The sequence below is a fragment of the Rhipicephalus sanguineus genome, chromosome 2 (assembly GCF_013339695.2).
Source record: "Rhipicephalus sanguineus isolate Rsan-2018 chromosome 2, BIME_Rsan_1.4, whole genome shotgun sequence".
In the NCBI taxonomy this organism is placed as follows: Eukaryota; Metazoa; Arthropoda; class Arachnida; order Ixodida; family Ixodidae; genus Rhipicephalus; species Rhipicephalus sanguineus.
This window is the reverse complement of record NC_051177.1, coordinates 148,572,662-148,578,426: the sequence shown is the minus strand read 5'-3', so window position 1 is coordinate 148,578,426 and position 5,765 is coordinate 148,572,662.

The following is a 5,765-nucleotide window of genomic DNA, read 5'->3' as shown; positions in this document are numbered from 1 at the left end:
GCGACAGGGCGTCGGTGTCAGCATGCTGGCGTCCGGTGCGGTACAGCACGCGGATGTCGTAGTCTTGCAGGCGAAGTGCCTAGCGGGCGATACGACCCGAGGAATCCTTCAATGCCGACAGCCAGCATAGTGCATGATGATCGGTGACGACATCAAATGGGTGACCATACAAAAGTTGTTTTAAGAAAAACCTCGCTGGAGAGAACCGAACCCACAACCTTCGCACACGACTGCGGGGCTCTGCCGACCGGAGCTACGGGGGCAGTCGTTCCCCCGTCCCCTTCCTCGGTTATTTCTGCATGCCTGTAACCGTGGGACCGTTAGGCAGTTATTCGGGCACTTTTTTCTGATCACGCATAGCTATATATGCCTTTCCCATAGGCACCAAACACTCGCACAAAGCGACGCCTTTCTCTTTTGGCTCTCTGTTGACATAGGCCGTCGGTGTAGGGACATCAATGGACGAGTGCACTTCACACCGCTTTGGGACCAACTCGGGTATCTTATCTAACGTCCTGTACAGACAGACGCCGGGGCGCTAATGTAGAGTGGGCGTGCTAGCACGGTTGCTTTTGTGTGCGCAAGGGAGAGCGTGTTATCTCGTGTCAATCTATCGATAAGCAAAGTGACGCCACAGAACACGCACAAACGTCTCGTTTTCGCCGGCACATGAGTTTGCTCGCGTGTGTAAACGTACTTTGATATAAGCTATAGGGTTACATGTGCTATACACTTCCTAATGGACGGGATCAAAGGAACGGCCCATTTTGTAACCCGTATGTATACAATGTAGCGCTGCGAGTTCAAAACAGACACGGACAGAACTGGAGACAGGCACAGAAGATGAGGGCTTCCCTCTCCCCTTCGTTCCCTAAACAAACACTCCCTTTCCCTTATGGAGTCGGTGACATTGCCTTAAAACGACATAGACACTATCGCGTGCAAACACTATGGTGCGGAGTTTGATTGCGATCTAGACAAAAGGAGCGGTGACAAAGGAAAAAAAAATTGAGCCCTTCCCCTATCGGGAAAACGGGGTCAAGCGAGGCTTGGCGTGTGTGTTCCTGACCTTCTTTCTTTCTTTCTTTCTTTCTTTCTTTCTTTCTTTCTTTCTTTCTTTCTTCCTTTCTTTCTTTCTTTCTTTCTTTCTTTCTTTCTTTCTTTTCCTTCTTTCTTTCTTTCTCTCTTTCTTTTCTTTCCTTCCTTCTTTCTTTCTTTCTTTTTCTTCCTTCTTTCCTTCTATCGCATTGCGAAATGATCTCTCCTCACTTTTTTCTTTCTCCGTGCCGGAAATTTGACCTTCACCCGCGTGCTTTGCCGCGCAACACTTCTGTTGCTACGTGCAACAACGACTGTCATGCGCGAAGCAATGAAATGCAATAATGAAAGGCATGGAGTGAAATGTGGCAACCTGATAACACATGTGACTATAGGTCGGCAAAGTCACTCATGAGCCAGCCAACTCAGACCCACTCAGACTGAGATCAGGCCGTGAGTCGGAGTCTGAGTGAGAACGGATCAGTAATGTTTTGGAAGTTTGAGTCTGAGTGAGTCCGGTTGGGGAAAACTTTAGTGAGTCTGAGTCCGAGTGAGTCTGGTTTTGGAACATATTGGCGAGTCTGAGTCCGAGTGAGCCCAAAGCGCAAAATATATTTCTTGAGTTAGTCTGAATAAGCTCCACCTTTGATTGCCGACCTATGCATGTGACCTCGATAAAAGATCAGATTGCCATATCGGAAAAAGCTGATCGCCGTCAAGCCCACGATTTAGAGAGACATCAATTATTGTAAAACGGAACATACAAACACGCATGCGACCGAAGCACGTTCGAGGGCCCAATGATCATACACCCGAATTACAGTGGCGGGTTTTTCGAGAGCTATGCCGTAAACTAGGACCCAAGGAACGAAATCTGCGAAAAAACTGAATTATTGCATAGCCTGAGAACATGCGTGACCCATGACAAACAGTCTGAGCTTGTAGTATTTTAGGACCTATCAGTGAATGAAATCATTTATTATAACGAAGAGTAACCGCAGGTTCTTTCGGCGGGCACTGGCCCTGGGTGGTGTCGTCAGTGCACCCAAAGTAGTCCTGGACTGAGGACTCCACCCACGAGAGCTGATCCCGGGAGTTTGCGCTGTACAGAGAGGCTTCCCGCTGTTTTCTGGCGGAAGACAAGCATTAAAGTATAAGGATCATTCACGCACAGATCATTCACATTGTCCGCGGAACCCCTGTATACTGGAGACATTTATCCCGCGGATGTACAGCTCACTAGCCATTGTCATGATTGCAATAGTAATACATTTTAAGCATTCATAGGCGATTAACTTTTAGGCCGTAAACAGCAGCAAATGCATCTCTTCCATTGTCATTGGCCGGGGTGTTCCTTACGTATCCCACTGTTTCATTGCGCTCTTTGGCCAGAAATAATCTTTGCGCAACACTGAACGATACAAACGGTTCAAATGGTCAGGAGTGTGTGTGTGTATATATATATATATATATATATATATATATATATATATATATATATATATGCGTCTCTTCCTTCTATATTTACTGAAGGAAGAGGAGAAGGGAACAAAATGGGCTGTACTAGAGGTTTCTGGCCTGGAAGCAGGAAAAGCCGCGGTCGAGCGCGGCGGTGTGCCACAAGAAAGCGCCGGGTCGCTTCTCCGAGCGTGCAGCGCACCTATTTCGAGCAGCGCGAGTGACGCAAGAAGCGCTGCTAAGCTTCCATTCATTGTCGCGCGCCCTGCGCAAGATACAGGGGACGCTCCGAGCGAGGAAGTTCCTCTCCGCGCACGTAACACTCCTCTTCCTCCTTCTCCTCTGATGTTGCTCGGTGGGCGAGGTGACGCAAAAGGCGGAAGGCAAGCGAGTCGGGGCGGACACCCACTGCGCAACATGGTGACGAAACCAAAAACAGAGCCCGGCGTTGACCGATACGTGTTGTGACCGGGTGGCTGTGCTCTGGAAGAGCAACGACGTGACGCCATCCGCGTTGCACTTGTGTTTGGGTCCGAATACAGCGGCGGATTTCATAACGACAGCGATTGTTTTTGCGTTTGTTGAACGCTCGCCGTTAATGTTTTGTACTCCGCCCCCGAGGCAATGTCGAAACCAAAGCATATAAGCGGTGTCAGTTAGCGGCTCTTGCGACGGCGTGTGGTACTTGACTGCAAATGACGTTTGTAATAAAGTCGCTGCATTGCGTAGTCGCGGTCCGTTTGTGTACGGAACGTCCGGTGGTTGTAGTCTCATGCGTCGTCGTTGTTCTTATGGTTGTTATGGTTTTTGATGTACGCATCAACGCCAGAACTAGGTAAACCGAAAGAAAGAGAACACCTCTTCCCTCTCCTTTCTTTCGTTTCATCCTATTCCCTTGCCGCAGCTTAGGGTAATCAAACTAGACGCCCTTGCGGTTGACCTCCCATGCGTTTCCTTTCTTTCCAACTCCTCCTCGAAATCTGTAGCACGACATCTTGTGCTTCTCAATGACAACTTTGATTCTAAAAAGACAGGGCGTGCAAACACGGACACAAGAAAGAAGTCAGGATACCACAAAGTACTTTGCATCGGCATAGAAGGTTAGACCACAGTGGCGGGCGACTGTACGTCCGGCATTTGGGGTGCATGGTATTCATTTTTTTTTAAATCAAATTGTCATACCTCTCAGGAGTAACATACTACGAGTACCGCCAGAGAAACCTTTTGGAAGGCCCGACAGACCTGGCCGACCAGCAAGCGATGATCCACCAGGTTGAAATGGCGGCAAAGGCCAGTGGGGCCCTCGACTAAGGTTCCCCCCCTCCCCCCATAAGAATGTCTTATATTTCATTAATGTGTTTCAGTTCTGCTCAGTCCCGTTTTCGAGCACTCGCGAGAGAAATCACGTCATCCTATCTTTCCCCGTTCGCTTTAACATAATCAAATGCTTGTAGTGGCAAATAGCACCCAGCTGTTCTGGAGGATGATGTATAGCGTCCCACCACAGACATGATCCCGCCTAACACCTTCTCCTCCCCTTTTATTTTCTTATTTTTATTTTTATTTTTAATTTTTATTTTTTTTTGTGTGTAAGACGCCCGCAACGAGATACGAAGCTACCGCGAAGCACGTGGAATGTGCCAAGGAATGCTTCGCATTAACAATCTGCACCAACTCCTTCGGTAGTCCGCTACACCTCTTTTTTTCTTTTTTTTTGTATAAAAGCGTTGGCGCCATTGTGTCTCGCTCTGCATGGTCAACACCTCTTAGACAAGAGTTGGCTGGCCGCGAGCCAGGAGGAAATGGTGGCTGAGCGGAATAATAAATGCGCCACAAGAGATGCCTTGAAGAAAGAAAAAGAGAGAGAGAGAGAGAACGCAGAATGGCGTGTATAAAGCGTCCCTTCCCAGCGCTTGCCTCCCTGTAGTCGAGAGGGAAGCCACAGAGCGTGCGCACGACCTGGGACCTCAGTGATCTGCTTTCTGTGTATCGCTGCCTCTTTCTTTCTTTCTTTCTTCTTCTTTCTTCTTTCTTTCTTTCTTTCTTTCTTTCTTCTTTCTTTCTTTCTTTCTTTCTTTCTTTCTTTCTTTCTTTCTTTCTTTCTTTCTTTCCTTCTTTCTTTCTTCCTTCCTTTCTTTCTTTCTTTCTTTCTTTCTTTCTTTCTTTCTTTCTTTCTTTCTTTCTTTCTTTCTTCTTTCTTTCTTTCCAGTGCTATTAATTTCTCTGTATTTTTTATCTCATTCTGCAATACGCTACTGCGTATTCTTTTCGCTGGCATAAAGCGGGCCCTTATAGGCATATAAGAGCTTACAGATCTGCCCAGCGTAATCACTTAGGGCTTAGAGTCTAAGCCCCGCTGCTAACGTAGGCCTACACATAGGCTCCTGGGAAGCAGGCATGGTGCTTCTCGTAGAATTCTGCATATATGGCCTCTATAAGGTGAGTTAGCACTAATTGCTCCAAGATCAGCGATGAACGCAGTATAAAAAAATACTCAGAGATATCTCAGTGACGTAAACAACTTTATAAGCATATAGTGAGGCTAAACTGCAACATGCATGCGCGGTTTGGGGCCGGAGCCAATTAAAACTTACAAACATTGCGAAGTCAGTAGAAAACCGAGCCACCCGCTTTAGTGTCTGACTTGTAGCGTTGCTCAAGCCTGTCATTAATGAATTAAAAGTTCGTCTTACTAGAATTAGCATGCCACTGTAAAGGTCACTGCCTCTGTCTAATACACAAGCTTAATTATTTGAACCGCCTTCTCAAAGTTCGATTGTTACGGCGTCTATCTTACGTGTCATATCGCACAGGTCATTTAATCAAAGACTCAACGTCGGTATTCTATCATGTCAGACCGATGCTTCTTTCAGCTCCTTCATCGAAACAACGGCTAACAAGGGGAGCCTGCCTTCATCACTGCACTCTCAGATGCTGGAAATTTCAAAGCACTGACCCCGCTTCACATCCTCGCTTCACAATAAAGTTGTCACTCTCTCTGTAATGCATTCGGGTCCTGACTGTAGTATATAGTTGTTCGTTTTGCTTGTGAAGTCCCAGAGGGTGAAGCCCTCAGTCCAGGGAAACTATGGAAACAACTAAACTCTGCTCGGGTCATCTCTGTCTGCGATGGAGAGAGGACGCACGCATGTTTCCTTTGAGTTGTCTTTGCGTCGATGACACATCCTCCCACTTTTCCTTTGGAGGGACCGGTGGCACTCAAGGCGTTCATCATATTTCTCATAAAGACGGAGGTGTCAGTGTCTTCT